At 38.6% G+C, this 23,971-nt stretch overlaps 1 protein-coding gene across 1 annotated transcript in view; it reads left to right on the top strand.

Moving 5' to 3' along the window:
- The first annotated feature begins 335 nt into the window (after positions 1-335).
- The window catches only part of LOC115175209 (intersectin-2), a 104,730-nt gene continuing 81,094 nt past the window's right edge, over positions 336-23,971 (top strand). The window contains exons 1-2 of the mRNA XM_029734459.1: positions 336-586; positions 20,621-20,685. The gene's annotated coding sequence lies outside the window, so the exon portion shown is untranslated. The remainder of the gene's footprint in view (positions 587-20,620; positions 20,686-23,971) is intronic.

Genomic DNA, 23,971 nt, shown 5'->3' on the forward strand with positions numbered 1-23,971 from the left:
TGTCTTATGAACGCCCTAATTGCAATTTGCTCTGTATAAGAGCCTCTGTTAAATAACTAACACGTAAAATGTAAAACCTCACAGCGGCCATGCAGGTCCACGTTCAGTAGGCAGACGTTGCAGAAATGTTTCACGAATGAAGTTGACACAATTGCTTATTCCTACATGTCAAGAGCGTGGTGTTCGCTGTACTCGTTTTCTAAACCAGCACAGCGTTGTGTCCTGTTTAACGGACGTAATCTGCATCCAGACGGACACGCCTATTCCCCCCCCCACCGGTACCGTCTCTCTCCTCCGCACTGCACTGAGACCCGGACCGACGTCAGCCGTCCTGCTTTGTAGCAGTCTGGGAATCATCTGCTCGTCGCAGCGAGTCTACTCTCTCTTTCTCTCTCTCTCTCTCTCTCTCTCTCTCTCTTTCTCTCTCTCAATTATAAAACCAAACCGCAACAGGTTCAGAACGACATCTGTGTTCTAGGTTGGGAATTAAGGAATAACGTCGTTAAAGAGGGATTTGTCCTAAACTAGGAGAAGGATGAAACGAGCAGCCTCTTCAAGCTGCCGCTACCGTCCTTTGCATTGAACGGTAAGCGATGTGCAGTATGTGTGATCGAGCTATAATGTAGACAGGGTTTTAAAAGAAAAACGGAGGTAAAGGACTTGTATAAACAATAGACCTTTGCCTGTATGCCTATACCGTTCCTTTTTTTGGCTCCTATCGGACTACGTAGGAACGTTTGTCCCGGTCAGTGTTTCTAAAATGTAACTTCTACAGGTTATTATCTTGAAAAGATCAACCTATAGTATAGACTACTGAATGTCTACCTCTCTAGACTATAGTATAGACTACTGAATGTCTACCTCTCTAGACTATAGTATAGACTACTGAATGTCTACCTCTCTAGACTATAGTATAGACTACTGAATGTCTACCTCTCTAGACTATAGTATAGACTACTGAATGTCTACCTCTAGACTATAGTATAGACTACTGAATGTCTACCTCTCTATAGTATAGACTACTGAATGTCACCCTCTCTAGACTATAGTATAGACTACTGAATGTCACCCTCTCTAGACTATAGTATAGACTACTGAATGTCTACCTCTCTAGACTACTGAATGTCTACCTCTCTATAGTATAGACTACTGAATGTCTACCTCTCTAGACTATAGTATAGACTACTGAATGTCTACCTCTCTAGACTACTGAATGTCTACCTCTGTAGACTATTTAATGTCTACCTCTCTAGACTATAGTATAGACTACTGAATGTCACCCTCTCTAGACTATAGTATAGACTACTGAATGTCTACCTCTCTAGACTACTGAATGTCTACCTCTAGACTATAGTATAGACTACTGAATGTCTACCTCTCTAGACTATAGTATAGACTACTGAATGTCTACCTCTCTAGACTATAGTATAGACTACTGAATGTCACCCTCTCTAGACTATAGTATAGACTACTGAATGTCTACCTCTCTAGACTATAGTATAGACTACTGAATGTCTACCTCTCTAGACTATAGTATAGACTACTGAATGTCTACCTCTCTAGACTACTGAATGTCTACCTCTCTAGACTATAGTATAGACTACTGAATGTCTACCTCTCTAGACTATAGTATAGACTACTGAATGTCTACCTCTAGACTATAGTATAGACTACTGAATGTCTACCTCTAGACTATAGTATAGACTACTGAATGTCTACCTCTCTATAGTATAGACTACTGAATGTCACCCTCTCTAGACTATAGTATAGACTACTGAATGTCTACCTCTAGACTATAGTATAGACTACTGAATGTCACCCTCTCTAGACTATAGTATAGACTACTGAATGTCTACCTCTCTAGACTATAGTATAGACTACTGAATGTCTACCTCTCTAGACTACTGAATGTCTACCTCTGTAGACTATTTAATGTCTACCTCTCTAGACTATAGTATAGACTACTGAATGTCTACCTCTCTAGACTACTGAATGTCTACCTCTAGACTATAGTATAGACTACTGAATGTCTACCTCTCTAGACTATAGTATAGACTACTGAATGTCTACCTCTCTAGACTATAGTATAGACTACTGAATGTCACCCTCTCTAGACTATAGTATAGACTACTGAATGTCTACCTCTCTAGACTACTGAATGTCTACCTCTCTAGACTATAGTATAGACTACTGAATGTCTACCTCTCTAGACTATAGTATAGACTACTGAATGTCTACCTCTAGACTATAGTATAGACTACTGAATGTCTACCTCTAGACTATAGTATAGACTACTGAATGTCTACCTCTCTATAGTATAGACTACTGAATGTCACCCTCTCTAGACTATAGTATAGACTACTGAATGTCACCCTCTCTAGACTATAGTATAGACTACTGAATGTCTACCTCTCTAGACTATAGTATAGACTACTGAATGTCTACCTCTCTAGACTACTGAATGTCTACCTCTCTAGACTATAGTATAGACTACTGAATGTCTACCTCTCTAGACTATAGTATAGACTACTGAATGTCTACCTCTCTAGACTATAGTATAGACTACTGAATGTCTACCTCTCTAGACTATAGTATAGACTACTGAATGTCTACCTCTCTAGACTATAGTATAGACTACTGAATGTCTACCTCTAGACTATAGTATAGACTACTGAATGTCTACCTCTAGACTATAGTATAGACTACTGAATGTCTACCTCTCTATAGTATAGACTACTGAATGTCACCCTCTCTAGACTATAGTATAGACTACTGAATGTCACCCTCTCTAGACTATAGTATAGACTACTGAATGTCTACCTCTCTAGACTATAGTATAGACTACTGAATGTCTACCTCTCTAGACTACTGAATGTCTACCTCTAGACTATAGTATAGACTACTGAATGTCTACCTCTAGACTATAGTATAGACTACTGAATGTCTACCTCTAGACTATAGTATAGACTACTGAATGTCTACCTCTCTAGACTATAGTATAGACTACTGAATGTCTACCTCTAGACTATAGTATAGACTACTGAATGTCTACCTCTCTATAGTATAGACTACTGAATGTCACCCTCTCTAGACTATAGTATAGACTACTGAATGTCTACCTCTATAGTATAGACTACTGAATGTCACCCTCTCTAGACTATAGTATAGACTACTGAATGTCTACCTCTCTAGACTATAGTATAGACTACTGAATGTCACCCTCTCTAGACTATAGTATAGACTACTGAATGTCTACCTCTCTAGACTATAGTATAGACTACTTAATGTCTACCTCTCTAGACTATAGTATAGACTACTTAATGTCACCCTCTCTAGACTATAGTATAGACTACTGAATGTCTACCTCTCTAGACTATAGTATAGACTACTGAATGTCTACCTCTAGACTATAGTATAGACTACTGAATGTCTACCTCTCTAGACTATAGTATAGACTACTGAATGTCTACCTCTCTAGACTATAGTATAGACTACTGAATGTCACCCTCTCTTGACTATAGTATAGACTACTGAATGTCTACCTCTCTAGACTATAGTATAGACTACTGAATGTCACCCTCTCTAGACTATAGTATAGACTACTGAATGTCTACCTCTCTAGACTACTGAATGTCTACCTCTCTAGACTATAGTATAGACTACTGAATGTCTACCTCTCTATAGTATAGACTACTGAATGTCTACCTCTCTAGACTACTGAATGTCACCCTCTCTAGACTATAGTATAGACTACTGAATTTCTACCTCTCTAGACTATTGTATAGACTACTGAGTGTCTACCTCTCTAGACTATTGTATAGACTACTGAATGTCTACCTCTCTAGACTACTGAATGTCTACCTCTAGACTATATTATAGACTACTGCCTCTTCTCCAACATCTAGTGTTCGGTCATATGGCAGGTTATAAAAAATCTGGTCTGCAATTCGACCCAGTTAAGCTCCACTGCCCTTACCTCACCTCTCCTCGCCTTGTGCTGCGTATATATAGTGAGACATTCCCAGGCGTTATTTATCATTTCACCATAACCACAGGACATCAGGACACCGCTATGTCCCCTGAGGGTTAGCCTCTGCTGTCAACACAGAGAGGGAGAGATGGACACCACTGTGTCCCCTGAGGGTTAGCCTCTGCTGTCAACACAGAGAGGGAGAGATGGACACCACTGTGTCCCCTGAGGGTTAGCCTCTACTGTCAACACAGAGAGATGGACACCACTTTGTCCCCTGAGGGTTAGCCTCTACTGTCAACACAGAGAGATGGACACCACTTTGTCCCCTGAGGGTTAGCCTCTACTGTCAACACAGAGAGAGAGAATGGGGGTAGATGGAAAAGAGAGTTCAGACCTATAGCCTTCCACCCTAGTTAAAATAGAACTTCAATCCCGCTCTGTTGGACATTCTCTGGTATAACAGCCACTTAGTGGTGTGTACTGCAACTCCAGTAGTAACGGTAGACCGCTGTGTTCCACTGTGTATTACTGTCAGTTATATACAACAACATGATGATGGTTCCACTGTGTATTACTGTCAGTTATATACAACATGATGATGGTTCCACTGTGTATTACTGTCAGTTATATACAACATGATGATGGTTCCACTGTGTATTACTGTCAGTTATATACAACATGATGATGGTTCCACTGTGTATTACTGTCAGTTATATACACAACAACAACATGATGATGGTTCCACTGTGTATTACTGTCAGTTATATACAACAACATGATGATGGTTCCACTGTGTATTACTGTCAGTTATATACAACAACATGATGATGGTTCCACTGTGTATTACTGTCAGTTATATACAACAACATGAGATGGTTCCACGGTGTATTCGTTATATACAACAACATGATGATGGTTCCACTGTGTATTACTGTCAGTTATATACAACAACATGATGATGGTTCCACTGTGTATTACTGTCAGTTATATACAACAACATGATGATGGTTCCACTGTGAATTACTGTCAGTTATATACACAACAACAACATGATGATGGTTCCACTGTGTATTACTGTCAGTTATATACAACAACATGATGATGGTTCCACTGTGTATTACTGTCAGTTATATACAACAACATGATGATGGTTCCACTGTGTATTACTGTCAGTTATATACAACAACATGATGATGGTTCCACTGTGTATTACTGTCAGTTATATACAACAGCATGATGATTGTTCCTCTGTGTATTACTGTCAGTTTTATACAACAACATGATGATGGTTCCACTGTGTATTACTGTCAGTTATATACAACAACATGATGATGGTTCCACTGTATATTACTGTCAGTTATATACAACAACATGATGATGGTTCCACTGTGTATTACTGTCAGTTATATACAACAACATGATGCTGGTTCCACTGTGTATTACTGTCAGTTATATACAACAACATGATGATGGTTCCACTGTGTATTACTGTCAGTTATAAACAACAACATGATGATGGTTCCACTGTGTATTACTGTCAGTTATATACAATAACATGATGATGGTTCCACTGTGTATTACTGTCAGTTATAAACAACAACATGATGATGGTTCCACTGTGTATTACTGTCAGTTATATACAACAACATGATGATGGTTCCACTGTGTATTACTGTCAGTTATATACAACATGATGATGGTTCCACTGTGTATTACTGTCAGTTATATACAACAACATGATGATGGTTCCACTGTGTATTACTGTCAGTTATATACAACAACATGATGATGGTTCCACTGTGTATTACTGTCAGTTATATACAACAACATGATGATGGCTCCACTGTGTATTACTGTCAGTTATATACAACAACATGATGATGGCTCCACTGTGTATTACTGTCAGTTATATACAACAACATGATGATGGTTCCACTGTGTATTACTGTCAGTTATATACAACACCATGATGATGGTTCCACTGTGTATTACTGTCAGTTATATACAACACCTGATGATGGTTCCACTGTGTATTACTGTCAGTTATATACAACACATGAGGATGGTTCCACTGTGTATTACTGTCAGTTATATACAACAACATGATGATGGTTCCACTGTGTATTACTGTCAGTTTATACAACAACATGATGATGGTTCCACTGTGTATTACTGTCAGTTATATACAACAACATGGGTGATGGTTCCACTGTTACGTATATGGTTCACTTGTCATTTATATACAACACATGATGATGTTCCACTGTGTATTACTGTCAGTTATATACAACAACATGATGATGGTTCACTGTGTATTACTGTCAGTTATATACAACAACATGATGATGTTCCACTGTGTATTACTGTCAGTTATATACAACAACATGATGATGGTTCACTGTGTATTACTGTCAGTTATATACAACAACATGATGATGGTTCCACTGTGTATTACTGTCAGTTATATACAACAACATGATGATGGTTCCCCTGTGTATTACTGTCAGTTATATACAACAACATGATGATGGTTCCCTGTGTATTACTGTCAATTATATACACAACATGATGATGGTTCCACTGTGTATTATGTCAGTTATATACAACAACATGATGATGGTTCCACTGTGTATTACTGTCAGTTTATATACAACAACATGATGATGGTTCCACTGTGTATTACTGTCAGTTATATACAAAACATGATGATGGTTCCACCTGTGTATTACTGTCAGTTATATACAACAACATGATGATGGTTTCACTCTGTTATTACTGTCCAGTTATATACAAACATGATGATGGTTCCACTGTGTATTACTGTCAGTTATATACAACAACATGATGATGGTTCCACTGTGTATTACTGTCAGTTATATACAACACATGATGATGGTTTCCACTGTGTATTACTGTCAGTTATATACAACATGATGATGGTTCCACTGTGTATTACTGTCAGTTATATACAACATGATGATGGTTCCAGCTGTGTATTACTGTCAGTTATATACAACAACATGATGAGGGTTCCAGCTGTGTATTACTGTCAGTTATATACACATGATGATGGTTCCACTGTGTATTACTGTCAGTTATATACAACACATGATGATGGTTCCACTGTGTATTACTGTCAGTTATATACAACATGATGATGGTTCCACTGTGTATTACTGTCAGTTATATACAACATGATGATGGTTCCATCTGGGTATTACTGTCAGTTATATACAACAACATGATGATGGTTCCACTGTGTATTACTGTCAGTTATATACAACAACATGATGATGGTTCCACTGTGTATTACTGTCAGTTTATATACAACAACAGGATGATGGTTCCACTGTGTATACTGTCAGTTATATCAACAAATGATGATGGTTCCACTGTGATATTACTGTCAGTTATATACAAACATGGATGATGGTTCCTCTGTGTATTACTGTCAGTTATATACAACAACAGGATGATGTTCCACTGTGTATTACTGTCAGTTATATACAACACATGATGATGGTTCCACTGTGTATTACTGTCAGTTATATACAACAACATGATAAAACAACATGATGGTTCCACTGGGTATTATGTCAGTTATATACAACACATGATGATGGTTCCACTGTGTATTACTGTCAGTTATATACAACACATGAGGATGGTTCCACTGTGTATTACTGTCAGTTATATACAACAACATGATGATGGTTCCACTGTGTATTACTGTCAGTTATATACAAACATGATGATGGTTCCACTGTGTATTACTGTCAGTTATATACAAACACCATGATGAGGTGGTCACACTGTGTATTACTGTCAGTTATATACAACAACATGATGATGGTTCCACTGTGTATTACTGTCAGTTATATACAACATGATGATGGTTCCACTGTGTATTACTGTCAGTTATATACAACAACATGATGATGGTTCCACTGTGTATTACTGTCAGTTATACAACAACATGATGATGGTTCCACTGTGTATTACTGTCAGTTATATACAACAACATGATGATGGTTCCACTGTGTATTACTGTCAGTTATATACAACAACATGATGATGGTTCCACTGTGTATTACTGTCAGTTATATACAACAGCATGATGATGGTTCCTCTGTGTATTACTGTCAGAATATACAACAACATGATGATGGTTCCACTGTGTATTACTGTCATTTATAAACAACATGATGATGGTTCCACTGTGTATTACTGTCAGTTATATACAACAACATGATGATGGTTCCACTGTGTATTACTGTCAGTTATATACAACAACATGATGATGGTTCCACTGTGTATTACTGTCAGTTATATACAAACAACATGATGATGGTTTCCACTGTGATTACTGTCAGTTATATACAATACATGATGATGGTTCCACTGTGTATTACTGTCAGTATATACAACAACATGATGATGGTCCACTGTGTATTACTGTCAGTTATATACAACAACATGATGATGGTTCCCACTGTGTATTACTGTCAGTTATATACAACAACATGATGATGGTTCCACTTGTATTACTGTCAGTTATATACAACAACATGATGAGGTTTCCACTGTGTATTACTGTCAGTTATATACACAACATGATGATGGTTCCACTGTGTATTACTGTCAGTTATATACAACAACATGATATGGTTCCGCTGTGTATTACTGTCAGTTATATACACAACATGATGATGGTTCCACTGTGTATTACTGTCAGTAATTTACAACATGATGATGGTTCAGGATACGGTCCAGTTATATACAACAACATGATGATGGTTCCACTGTGTTTACTGTCAGTTATATCCAACAACATGAGGATGGTTCCACTGTGTATTACTGTCAGTTATATACAACATGATGATGGTTCCACTGTGTATTACTGTCATTTATATACACACATGATGATGGTTCCACTGTGTATTACTGTCAGTTTATACAACAACATGATGATGGTTCCCTGTGAATTACTGTCAGTTATAAACAACAACTGATGATGGTTCCACTGTGTATTACTGTCAGTTATATACAACAACATGATGATGGTTCCACTGTGTATTACTGTCAGTTATATACAATACATGATGATGGTTCCAGCTGTGTATTACTGTCAGTTATATACAACAACATGATGATGGTCCACTGTGTATTACTGTCAGTTATATACAAAACATGATGATGGTTCCCACTGTGTATTACTGTCATTTATATACACAACATGATGATGGTCCACTGTGTATTACTGTCAGTTATATACAACAACATGATGATGGTTCCACTGTTGTAGTACTGTCAGTTATATACACACATGATGATGGTTCCACTGTGTATTACTGTCAGTTATATACAACACCATGATGATGGGGGTTCCACTGTGTATTACTGTCAGTTATATACAACAACATGATGATGGTTCCAGCTGTGTATTACTGTCAGTTAGATACAAACAACATGATGATGGTTCCACTGTGTATTACTGTCAGTTATATACACACCATGATGATGGTTTCCACTGTGTATTACTGTCAGTTATATACAACAACATGATGGATGGTTCCACTGTGTATTACTGTCAGTTATATACAACATGATGATGGTTTCCACTGTGTATTACTGTCAGTTATATACACCAGTATGATGGTTCCTCTGTGTATTACGTCAGTTATATACAACATGATGATGGTTCCACTGTGGTATTACTGTCAGTATATACAACAACATGAGAATGGTTCCACTGTGATTACTGTCAGTGTATAGACAACAACATGATGATGGTTCCACTGTGTATTACTGTCAGTTATATACAACACATGATGATGGTTCCACTGTGTATTACTGTCAGTTATATACAAACAACATGATGATGGTTCCACTGTGTATTACTGTCAGTTATATACAACAACATGATGATGGTTCCACTGTGTATTACTGTCAGAATATACAACAACATGATGATGGTTCCACTGTGTATTACTGTCAGTTATATACAACAACATGATGATGGTTCCACTGTGTATTACTGTCAGTTATATACAACAACATGATGATGGTTCCACTGTGTATTACTGTCAGTTATATACAACAACATGATGATGGTTCCACTGTGTATTACTGTCAGTTATATACAACAACATGATGATGGTTCCACTGTGTATTACTGTCAGTTATATAACAACATGATGATGGTTCCACTGTGTATTACTGTCAGTTATATCACAACATGATGATGGTTCCACTGTGTATTACTGTCAGTTATATACAACAACATGATGATGGTTCCACTGTGTATTACTGTCAGTTATATAACAACATGATGATGGTTCCACTGTGTATTACTGTCAGTTATATACAACAACATGATGATGGTTCCACTGTGTATTACTGTCAGTTATATACAACAACATGATGATGGTTCCACTGTGTATTACTGTCAGTTATATACAACCATGATGATGGTTCCACTGTGTAGGTCATTATAGACAACAACCTGATGATGGTTCCACTGTGTATTACTGTCAGTTATATACAACAACATGATGATGGTTCCACTGTGTATTACTGTCAGTTATATACAACAACAACAACATGATGATGGTTCCACTGTGTATTACTGTCAGTTATATACAACAACATGATGATGGTTCCTCTGTGTATTACTGTCAGTTATATACAACAACATGATGATGGTTCCACTGTGTATTACTGTCAGTTATATACAACAACATGATGATGGTTCCACTGTGTATTACTGTCAGTTATATACAACAACATGATGATGGTTCCACTGTGTATTACTGTCAGTTATATACAATAACATGATGATGGTTCCACTGTGTATTACTGTCAGTTATATACAACAACATGATGAGGTTTCCCTGTGTATTACTGTCAGTTATATACAACAACATGATGATGGTTCCACTTGTATTACTGTCAGTTATATACAACATGAGATGGTTCCACTGTTATTACTGTCAGTTATATACAACACATGATATGGTTCCACTGTGTAGTACTGTCAGTTATATACAACAACATGATGATGGTTCCACTGTGTATTACTGTCAGTTATATACAACAACATGATGATGGTTCCACTGTGTATTACTGTCAGTTATATACAACATGATGATGGTTCCACTGTGTATTACTGTCAGTTATATACAACAACATGATGATGGTTCCACTGTGTATTACTGTCAGTTATATACAACATGATGATGGTTCCACTGTGTATTACTGTCAGTTATATACAACAACATGATGATGGTTCCACTGTGTATTACTGTCAGTTATATACAACAACATGATGATGGTTCCACTGTGTATTACTGTCAGTTATATACAACAACATGATGATGGTTCCACTGTGTATTACTGTCAGTTATATACAACAACATGATGATGGTTCCACTGTGTATTACTGTCAGTTATATACAACAACATGACGATGGTTCCACTGTGTATTACTTTCAGTTATATACAACAACATGATGATGGTTCCACTGTGAATTACTGTCAGTTATATTCAACAACATGATGATGGTTCCGCTGTGTATTACTGTCAGTTATATACAACAACATGATGATGGTTCCACTGTGTATTACTGTCAGTTATATTCAACAACATGATGATGGTTCCACTGTGTATTACTGTCAGTTATATACAACAACAACATGATGATGGTTCCACTTTGTATTACTGTCAGTTATATACAACAACATGATGATGGTTCCACTGTGTATTACTGTCAGTTATATACAACATGATGATGGTTCCACTGTGTATTACTGTCAGTTATATACAACAACATGATGATGGTTCCACTGTGTATTACTGTCAGTTATATACAACAACATGATGATGGTTCCACTGTGTATTTCTGTCAGGTATATACAACATGATGATGGTTCCACTGTGTATTACTGCCAGTTATATACAACAACATGATGATGGTTCCACTGTGTATTACTGTCAGTTATATACAATAACATGATGATGGTTCCACTGTGTATTACTGTCAGTTATAAACAACAACATGATGATGGTTCCACTGTGTATTACTGTCAGTTATATACAACAACATGATGATGGTTCCACTGTGTATTACTGTCAGTTATATACAACATGATGATGGTTCCACTGTGTATTACTGTCAGTTATATACAACAACATGATGATGGTTCAACTGTGTATTACTGTCAGTTATATACAACAACATGATGATGGTTCCACTGTGTATTACTGTCAGTTATATACAACAACATGATGATGGCTCCACTGTGAATTACTGTCAGTTATATACAACAACATGATGATGGTTCCACTGTGTATTACTGTCAGTTATATACAACAACATGATGATGGTTCCACTGTGTATTACTGTCAGTTATATACAACACCATGATGATGGTTCCACTGTGTATTACTGTCAGTCTATATACAACAACATGATTGATGGTTTCACTACTGTGTATTACTGTCAGTTATATACAACAACATGATGATGGTTCCACTGTGTATTACTGTCAGTTTATATACAACACCATGATGATGGTTTCCACTGTTGTATTACTGTCAGTTATATACAACAAGCATGATGATGGTTCCACTGTGTATTACTGTCAGTTATATACAACATGATGATGGTTCCCCTGTGTATTACTGTCAGTTAATACAACATGATGATGGTTCATCTGTGTATTACTGTCAGTTATATACAAACATGATGATGGGTTCCACTGTGTATTACTGTCAGTTATATACAACAAACATGATGATGGTTCCACTGTGTATTACTGTCAGTTATATACACAACAGTGATGATGGTTCCACTGTGTATTACTGTCAGTTATATACAACAACATGATGATGGGTTCCACTGTGTATTACTGTCAGTTATATACAACAACATGATGATGGTTCCAATGTGTATTACTGTCAGTATACTGCAGGTATATACAACATGATGATGGTTCCACTGTGTATTACTGTCAGTTATATACAACAACATGATGATGGTTCCACTGTGTATTACTGTCAGTTATATACAACAACATGATGATGGTTCCACTGTGTATTACTGTCAGTTATATACAACAACATGGTGATGGTTCCACTGTGTATTACTGTCAGAATATACAACAACATGATGATGGTTCCACTGTGTATTACTGTCAGTTATATACAACATGATGATGGTTCCACTGTGTATTACTGTCAGTTATATACAACATGATGATGGTTCCACTGTGTATTACTGTCAGTTATATACAACAACATGATGATGGTTCCACTGTGTATTACTGTCAGTTATATACAACAACATGATGATGGTTCCACTGTGTATTACTGTCAGTTATATACAACAACAACAACATGATGATGGTTCCACTGTGTATTACTGTCAGTTATATACAACAGCATGATGATGGTTCCTCTGTGTATTACTGTCAGAATATACAACAACATGATGATGGTTCCACTGTGTATTACTGTCATTTATAAACAACAACATGATGATGGTTCCACTGTGTATTACTGTCAGTTATATACAACAACATGATGATGGTTCCACTGTATATTACTGTCAGTTATATACAACAACATGATGATGGTTCCACTGTGTATTACTGTCAGTTATATACAACAACATGATGACGGTTCCACTGTGTATTACTGTCAGTTATATACAACAACATGATGATGGTTCCACTGTGTATTACTGTCAGTTATATACAACATGATGATGGTTCCTCTGTGTATTACTGTCAGTTATATACAACATGATGATGGTTCCACTGTGTATTACTGTCAGTTATATACAACAACATGATGATGGTTCCACTGTGTATTACTGTCAGTTATATACAACAACATGATGATGGTTCCACTGTGTATTACTGTCAGTTATATACAACATGATGATGGTTCCACTGTGTATTACTGTCAGCTATATACAACAACATGATGATGGTTCCACTGTGTATTACTGTCAGTTATATACAACAACATGATGATGGTTCCACTGTGTATTACTGTCAGTTATATACAACAACATGGTGATGGTTCCACTGTGTATTACTGTCAGAATATACAACAACATGATGATGGTTCCACTGTGTATTACTGTCAGTTATATACAACATGATGATGGTTCCACTGTGTATTACTGTCAGTTATATACAACAACATGATGATGGTTCCACTGTGTATTACTGTCAGTTATATACAACAACATGATGATGGTTCCACTGTGTATTACTGTCAGTTATATACAACAACATGATGATGGTTCCACTGTGTATTACTGTCAGTTATATACAACAACAACAACATGATGATGGTTCCACTGTGTATTACTGTCAGTTATATACAACAGCATGATGATGGTTCCTCTGTGTATTACTGTCAGAATATACAACAACATGATGATGGTTCCACTGTGTATTACTGTCATTTATAAACAACATGATGATGGTTCCACTGTGTATTACTGTCAGTTATATACAACAACATGATGATGGTTCCACTGTATATTACTGTCAGTTATATACAACAACATGATGATGGTTCCACTGTGTATTACTGTCTGTTATATACAACAACATGATGATGGTTCCACTGTGTATTACTGTCAGTTATATACAATAACATGATGATGGTTCCACTGTGTATTACTGTCAGTTATATACAACAACATGATGATGGTTCCACTGTGTATTACTGTCAGTTATATACAACAACATGATGATGGTTCCACTGTGTATTACTGTCAGTTATATACAACAACATGATGATGGTTCCACTGTGTATTACTGTCAGTTATATACAACAACATGATGATGGTTTCACTGTGTATTACTGCCAGTTATATACAACAACATGATGATGGTTCCACTGTGTATTACTGTCAGTTATATACAACAACATGATGATGGTTCCGCTGTGTATTACTGTCAGTTATATACAACAACATGATGATGGTTCCGCTGTGTATTACTGTCAGTTATATACAACATGATGATGGTTCCACTGTGTATTACTGTCAGTTATATACAACAACATGATGATGGTTCCACTGTGTATTACTGTCAGTTATATACAACAACATGATGATGGTTCCACTGTGTATTATTGTCAGTTATATACAACATGATGATGGTTCCACTGTGTATTACTGTTAGTTATATACAACAACATGATGATGGTTCCACTGTGAATTACTGTCAGTTATATACAACAACATGATGATGGTTCCACTGTGAATTACTGTCAGTTATATACAACAACATGATGATGGTTCCACTGTGTATTACTGTCAGTTATATACAACAACATGATGATGGTTGTATATATAGGGTCAGGTTTATATAGGGTTTCACATTTTGGAGAATATTCAGAGGTGGAAACTTTCCTTCCGAATATATGGAATTTAACAGGAACATATGGGATTGAATGGACATTTATGCAAATTAATATTAATATCATTTAAATGATGTTTTTTGCGTTGGGTATATTTACCATATCATATGGAGACAGAAACATAAACCTTTTACCTTGTCATAAGTAGACATAATTGCAAATGATTAAATCCTTCCAGTAGAAAAAAAAATAATACATTTGTTACGCATTGAACTTTAATTAAATGAGTTGACTCTTCACATGGAATGATTTCACTGAACAACAACAGAAAGGGAATATTGATCCCCAATGATCCATCGCGTCTCCCAAAAAGAAGTTTCAACATACTGTAAAATGATAGTCTAGAAACTAAAGCTTTGGTTGTCTTCCTCTCAGGCTTCCATGTCTTCTCCTTGGACCTCCTCAATGTCCACCTCTTGAACATCAGACTCTGAGGCCTCATCTTCACTGTCACTTTCCAACCTTGTTGAGGATGGCTCGTTGTCAGGCTCAAAAACTTCAAATTTGCCCAGATAGACACCAATTTTTCAACCCTTGTTTTGGTCAGCCTGTTGCGTGATTTGGTGTGTGTGTTCCCAAACAAGGCCCAGTTGCGCTCTGAGGCAGCTGATGTTGGTGGGATTTGGAGGATGATGGAGGCAACAGGGGAAAGAGCCTCAGATCCACAAAGTCCCTTCCACCAGGTGGCTGACGAGATATGTTGGCACGACTGCATATTGCATCTCCATCCCAAAGCCCTTGCTTGGAAGTGTGATACGGCCATTTCTTGGAGAGACTTCTTCCCCTCCAGGAGACTGTCAAACATGATGTCAACACCACCCCAACGAGTGTTGCTGGGCAGCTTCAATGTGGTGCTCTTATTCTTCTCACTTTGCTTTGGTGAGGTAGATTGCTGCTATAACTTGATGACCCTTCACATACCTAACCATTTCCTTGACACTCTTGTAGAGTGTATCCATTGTTTCCAGTGCCATGATGTCCTTGAGGAGCAGATTCAATGCATGAGCAGCACAGCCAATAGGTGTGATGTGAGGGTAGGACTCCTCTACTTTAGACCAAGCAGCCTTCATGTTCGCAGCATTGTCTGTCACCAGTGCAAATACCTTCTGTGGTCCAAGGTCATTGATGACTGCCTTCAGCTCATCTGTAATGTAGAGACTGGTGTGTCTGTTGTCCCTTGTGTCTGTGCTCTTGTAGAATACTGGTTGAGGGGTGGAGATGATATAGTTAATTATTCCTTGCCCACGAACATTCAACCACCCATCAGAGATGATTGCCATACAGTCTGCTTTCTCTATGATTTGCTTGACCTTCACTTGAACTCTGTTGAACTCTGCATCCAGCAAATGAGTAGATAAAGCATGTCTGGTTGGAGGGGTGTATGCTGGGCGAAGAACATTCAGAAATCTCTTCCAATACATATTACCTGTGAGCATCAGAGGTGAACCAGTTGCAAACACAGCTCGAGCAAGACATTCATCAGCATTTCTCTGACTACGTTCCTCCATTGAGTCAAAAAAATGTATGATTCCAGGAGGACCATGAGCTGTTGTTATCGATAAGGTGTCTGATTCATCATTTTCACCTCCAATAGAAGTAGAGGGACTTTTGTCAGGGGTTGCTTGTTGTGAGCGCTGAGGGAACTTTATGCACTTGGCCAGATGATTCTGCATCTTTGTTGCATTCTTCACATCTGATTTGGCACAGAATTTGCAAATGTACACAGCTTTTCCTTCTGCATTAGCTGCATTGAAATGTCTCCACACATCAAATAATGCCTGTGGCATTTTCCTGTAAAGATTAGAAAAAAATGAGTAATAAAAAAAAAAAATACAATTCCATGTACAGAAACAGTTAAGCAGTTAGATTAAACAACTCCTTTGTAAGATAAATGTTTTAAAATTAAACATGTATGGAAACAGGTGAATTAACACTCCTCCGTTAGCAGGCTCAAACAAGCTAAAACCCAACTGGTAGCAAAAACTAACTAGTAGAAATTGTTAACAAGTTAGAAAGGATTTAAACACACTTTGCTGTAGGCTACTATTTACTAGTTAACAAAAAATCATGTATGTCATATAAATATATTCACCCCACCCAGTATAGTAATCAAAACTTACCGGAAAACATGTAGCCCTTGGCTCAGACAGTGTAGTAGTGTGGGCTCAATAGCATCTCATTAGTGTGCCAGATGATTTAAATTGTTCACTTTACGTTAGTAATTATTCTGTTTTTGTTCCCAGGGGGGAAGGGCAAGGCACCTTGGGAGTGCTTAGGCAAGAGGCCTGCGGGCATACATACACCTGTAGTATGTACTCTGTCTATGCACCCTAGGTAAGACCTGGGTAGACCACCCCCTGTATTTTGGTTAGTGCACCAGGTGGCGTTAAGGTTAGGTAAGTAGTGGGTAGATACGGTTGGAGAGGAGATTCTTTAACTTTAACTTTCTTTGCTTTGGTTTCGTCCAGCCCCTTTTCCCCACATTACCGTGTGAAGGAAATAATTTCCCTGTAAACGGTAATATTCTCTGCCTCTGTCATCCTTACCAGCACCTACAGTGCCATACCTCTATACCTCCACCTACAGTCCCATACCTCTATACCTCCACCTACAGTCCCATACCTCTATACCTCCACCTACAATCACATACCTCTATACCTCCACCTACAGTCCCATACCTCTATACCTCCACCTGCAGTCCCATACCTCTATACCTCCACCTACAGTCCCATACCTCTATACCTCCACCTACAGTCCCATACCTCTATACCTCCACCTACAGTCCCATACCTCTATACCTCCACCTACAGTCCCAAACCTCTATACCTCCACCTACAGTCCCATACCTCTATACCTCCACCTACAGTCCCATACCTCTATACCTCCACCTACAGTCCCATACCTCTATACCTCCACCTGCAGTCCCATACCTCTTTCAGTCCAAGGGGAGTGTAGCATGGTGTTGCGTTCCTTCCTCCAACACAGGGCTTAACTTCCCATGGAAAATTTCCCGGGAAAGTTTCCAACCCTTTGCAACCCTAGTTAAATACAATGGAAATATAGATAAACAACAACATGATGATGATTCCACTGTGTTCCCATGCGGTTCAGGACCAACTACTCGCGTCACCTAACCCGTTTCTTCCCCTGGGCTGTGGCCCTCACCAACTGGCCATCTGGTCCATAGAGACTAAAGGACTATGCACTCTATCAAGCCATCTCTGAACTGAACTCTAAATAACTAAACTATACTGCATCAAACCATCTCTGAACTGAACTCTAACTGAACTATACTGCATCAAACCATCTCTGAACTGAACTCTAAATAGCTGAACTATACTGCATCAAACCATCTCTGAACTGAACTCTAAATAACTAAACTATACTGCATCAAACCATCTCTGAACTGAACTCTAAATAACTGAACTATACTGCATTCCACTCTGTCCATCTCTCTGCATTTAGATATATGCATACTGATACTGTACATTTCTACATCCACTATATCATCCGTATACCCACTGTACATTTGTATATACAGTACCAGTCAAAAGTTTTAGAACACCTACTCATTAAGAGTTTTTCTTTATTTTTATTATTTTCTACATTGTAGAATAATAGTGAAGACATCAACACTATGAAATAACACATTTGGAATCATGTTGTAACCAAAAAAGTGTTAAACGCATCAAAATATATTTTATATTTGAGATTCTTCAAAGTAGCCACCCTTTGCCTTGATGACAGCTTTGCACACTCTTGGCATTCTCTCAACCAGCTTCATGAGGTTGTAACCTGGAATGCATTTCAATTAACAGGTTTGCTTTGTTAAAACATTTGTGTAATTTCTTTCCTTAATGTGTTTGAGCCAATCAGTTGTGTTGTGACAAGGTAGGGGTGGTATACAGAAGATAGCCCGATTTGGTAAAAGGCCAAGTCCATATCATGGCAAGAACAGCTCAAATAAGCAAAAGAAACGACAGTCCATCATTACTTTAAGACATGAGGTCAGTCAATACGGAAAATGTCAAGAACTTTGAAAGTTTCTTTAAGTGCAGTCGCAAAAACCATCAAATGCTATGATGAAACTGGCTCTCATGAGGACCGCCACAGGAAAGGAAGTCCCAGAGTTACCTCTGCTGCAGAGGATAATTTCATCAGCCTCAAATTGCAGCCCAAATAAATGTCTGTTACTTGAACTCTGAAGCATCTCAACATCAACTGTTCAGAGGAGATTGTGTGAATCAGGACTTCATGGTCGAAGAAACCACTATTAAAGGACACCAATAATAATAAGAGACTTGCTTGGGACAAAAACATGAGCAGTGACCGGTGGAAATTTCTCCTTTGGTCTGATGAGTCTAAATTTGAGGTTTTTGGTTCTAACCGCGTGTCTTTTTGAGACGCAGAGTAGGTGAATGGATGATCTCTGCATGTATCGTTCCCACCGTGAAGCATGGAGGAGGAGGTGGTGTGATGGTGCTTTTCTGGTGACACTGTCAGTGATTTATTTATAATTCAAGGCACACTTAACCAGCATGGCTACCACAGCTTTCTGCAGCGATATGCCATCCCATCTGGTTTGAGCTTAGTGGGACTATAATTTGTTTTTCAACAAGACAATGACCCAAAACACACCTCCAGGCTGTGTAAGGGCTATTTGGAGTGCCGCATAAGATGACCTGGCCTCTGAAGAATCTAAAATATATTTAGATTTGTTTAACACTTTTTTGGTTACTACATACAGTGTCAAAAATAGTACAAATAAAGACAACCCTTGAATGAGTAGGTGTAATAACACTTCTGATCTTGGTCCGGATCCGTCTCTGTTTTGTATCTCTGACTGAAAATTCTTCCGACTGGCGCAGTGGTCTAAGGCACTGCATCTCAGTGCTAGAGGCGTCACTACAGACCCTGGTTCGATTCCAAGGCTGTATGACAACCGGTCGTGATTGGGAGTCTTATAGGGCTATGCCCAGCGTCGTCCAATAGGCCCAGCGTCGTCCGTTTGGCCGGGGTAGGCCGTCATTGTAAATAAGAATTTGTTCTTAACTGACTTGCCGAGTTAAATAAATAAAAAATAATATTTTGAGTGCCAAATAGCAGTTTAGTTTATTCAGTGTTTTTGTTTAATTTTCCCAATTTGTCAAATAGGTTTTCATTTATGTAACAATTCTCTCCTCTCTCTTCTCCCTTCTCTCCAGATGTCTGTGAGTTAGCCAGCTGAATAGAGGTGCAGGTGTAGCCGTTAGTGCTCCCGCTATGAACGGTAAGAACAATACTTTGTCTGTGTGCTTTCCAGAGCTGTTTCGCTAAGATTTTGTGACCAAGGTTGAAGGATGGATGGATGGATGGATGGATGGAGGGAGAATAAATGAGATGGAGAGAGAGTGAGAGAGATGAAGAGATGGGCCAGAGCGAGGTGATGCTGTTGTTCTTCCTAACCTGTTAGCAAAAACAGAACAGTCAATACAGTTGAGTCAGCTCGCTCTCTGTCTCGGCGCGCTCGCTCTCTCTCTCATTCAGCTTTCTCTCTCTGCTCCCTCTCTCTCTGCTCTCTCTTTGTCTCAATTCAATTTGCTTTATTTGCATGATGAAACAATGTACATATTGCCAAAGCTTACTTTGGAGATTTACAATATTAACATAATTAAATTAATAATAATCAATTTTGTCAATGGGACAACAGTAAGAACAATAACCAAGAGTCAAAATAACATACATTGAACAATAAGCATACAGTAGAGGACATGTGCAGGTTGGTTGGTCTGTCAGACACTGTCCCTCAACTTATGGCAGGCAGCAATGTAGTGCGCTGCCAACCCACAGTCTCTCTCTCTCTATCTCTCTCTCTCTCTCTCTCTCTCTCTCCCTCCCTCTCTCTCCACCTCTCTCTCTCTCTCTCTCTCTCTCTGTCTCTCTCTCTGTCTCTCTCTGTCTGTCTCTCTCTCTCTCTCTCTCTCTGTCTCGCCCTCTCTCTGTCTCTCTGTCTCGCCCCTCTCTCTCTCTCTCTCTCTCTCTCTTTCTCTCTCTCTCTCTGTCTCTGTCTCTGTCTCTCTCTCTCCTCTCTCTCTCTCTCTCTCTCTCTCTCTGTCTCGCCCCTCTCTCTCTCTCTCTCTCTCTCTCTCTCTCTCTCTCTCTCTCTCTCTCTCTCTCTCTCTCTCTCTCTCTCTCTCTCTCTCTCTCTCTCTCTCTCTCTCTCTCTCTGTCTACTGTCCCTACTGGTCTGTCTACTGTCTCTCATCTTATGGCAGTAATGTAGTGCGCTGCCAACACACAGCTCTCTGCGTCCTCCCCCAACGGGACGGGTAGCCTGTCCTCATCAGAGAGGTCTTTAAAACCTTGAATAAGGATTTCAATTTGGGGAAATTACACTCTAATTCTTTAATATTTTTGAAAATGTTGTCAGGAATTGCAGCTCTGTCTTGGGTTCTGATGTGGTGCAGCCCTTTCCTCTCTACATGTTTTCCTGTGTCTACCCTTCTCAATGGCAAGGCTGTGTTCACTGAGCCTGTACTTTGTCAAGGTTTTTATAAGGTTTTGATCAGTAACCATGGTCAAATAGTTAGCCACGGTGTACTGTCGATTTAGGACCAGATAGCACTGCATTTTGCTTTGAGCTTTGTGCTTGTGTTTCCCAAGAAGCAATGTAGTTTTGATTTGACTGTGTTGTAATTTGTTTTATTCTGATTGATTGGATGTTCTGGTCCTGAGGCTTCAGTGTGTTAGTAGAACAGGTTAGTGAACTCAGCCCCAGGACCAGCTGGATGAGGGTCCTGAGGCTTCAGTGTGTTAGTAGAACAGGTTTGTGAACTCAACCCCAGGACCAGCTGGATGAGGGGACTCTTTTCTTTGCTCAGCTCTTGGCATTGCAGGGCTTGGTAATGATATGAGAGGGGATCACTGTATTTTAGATGTTTCCAAAACTGAATTGCTCTTTTTTGAGTTTTTATTATTAGTGTATATTGGCCTAATTCTGCCCTGCATGCGTTGTTTGTAGTTTTCCTCTGGACATGTGGGAGACTCTTACAGAACTCTGCATGCAGGGTTTCAATGGGGTGTTTGTCCTATTTGGTGAAATCTTGTTTTACAAGTGGACCACACATCTCACTGCCATAAAGTGCAATTGGTTCAATGACACATTCAATTAGTTTTAGCCAAATTTGCATTTGAATTAGTTTTTCAGTGGCGTAGAATGCCCTGCGTGCTTTCTCTCTCAGTTCATTCACTGCCTCATCCAGTTGAGATTATTTTTAACCTACGCTACCAGTCAAAAGTTTTATAACACCTACTAATTCAAGGGTTTTTCTTTATGTTTTACTATTTTCTACATGTAGAATAATAGTGAAGATAACAAAACTATGAAATAACACATATGGAATCATGTAGTAACCAAAAAAGTGTTCAAGAAATCAAAATATATTTTATATTTGATATTCTATAAATAGCCAACCTTTGCCTTGATGACAGCTTTGCACACCCTTGGCGTTCTCTCAACCAGCTTCATAAGGTAGTCATCTGGAATGCATTTCAGTTAACAGGTGTGCTTTTTTAAGTTAATTTGTGGAATTTATTTTCTTCTTAATGCGTTTGAGCTAATCAGATGTGTTGTTACAAGGTAGGGGTGGTATACAGAAGATATCCCTATTTGATAAAAGACCAAGTCCATATTATTGCAAGAACAGCTCAAATAAGCAAAGAGAAATGACAGTCCATCATTACTTTAAGACATGAAGGTCAGTCAATACGGAAAATTTCAAGAACTTTGAAAGTTTCTTCAAGTGAAGTCACAAAAACCATCAAATGCTGTGATGAAACTGGCTCTCACGAGGACCGCCATAGGAAAGGAAGACCCAGAGTTACCTCTGCTGCAGAGGATAAGTTCATTAGAGTAAGCAGCTCAGAAATTTCAGCCCAAATAAATGCTTCACAGAGTTCAAGTAACAGATCCATCTCAACATCAACTGTTCAGAGGAGACTGCGTGAATTAGATGTTCATGGTCGTATTTCTGAAAAGAAACCACTACTAAAGGAAACCAATAAGAAGAAGAGATTTGCTCGGGCCAAGAAACACGAGCAATGGACATTAGACCGGTGGAAATTTGTCCTTTAGTCTGTAGTCCAAATTGGAGAGATGTGATGGTGCTTTGCTGGTGACACTGTGATTTATTTAGAATTCAAGGAACACTTAACCAGCATGGCTACCACAATATTCCTCTCCCAGAAACCCTAGACCCACTCCAATTTGCATACCGCCCAAACAGATCCACAGATGATGCAATCTCTATTGCACTCCACACTGCCCTTTCACCCCTGGACAAAAGGAACACATATGTGAGAATGCTATTCATTGACTATAGCTCAGCGTTCAACACCACAGTGCCCTCAAAGCTCATCACTAAGCTAAGGAACCTGGGACTAAACACCTCCCTCTGCAACTGGATCCTGGACTTCCTGATGGGCCGCCCCCAGGTGGTGAGGGTAGGTAGCAACACATCTGATCCTCAACGCTGGAGCTCCCCAGGGGTGCGTGCTCAGTCCCCTACTGTACTCCC

Source organism: Salmo trutta, chromosome 35 (assembly GCF_901001165.1).
Source record: "Salmo trutta chromosome 35, fSalTru1.1, whole genome shotgun sequence".
NCBI lineage: Eukaryota > Metazoa > Chordata > Actinopteri > Salmoniformes > Salmonidae > Salmo > Salmo trutta.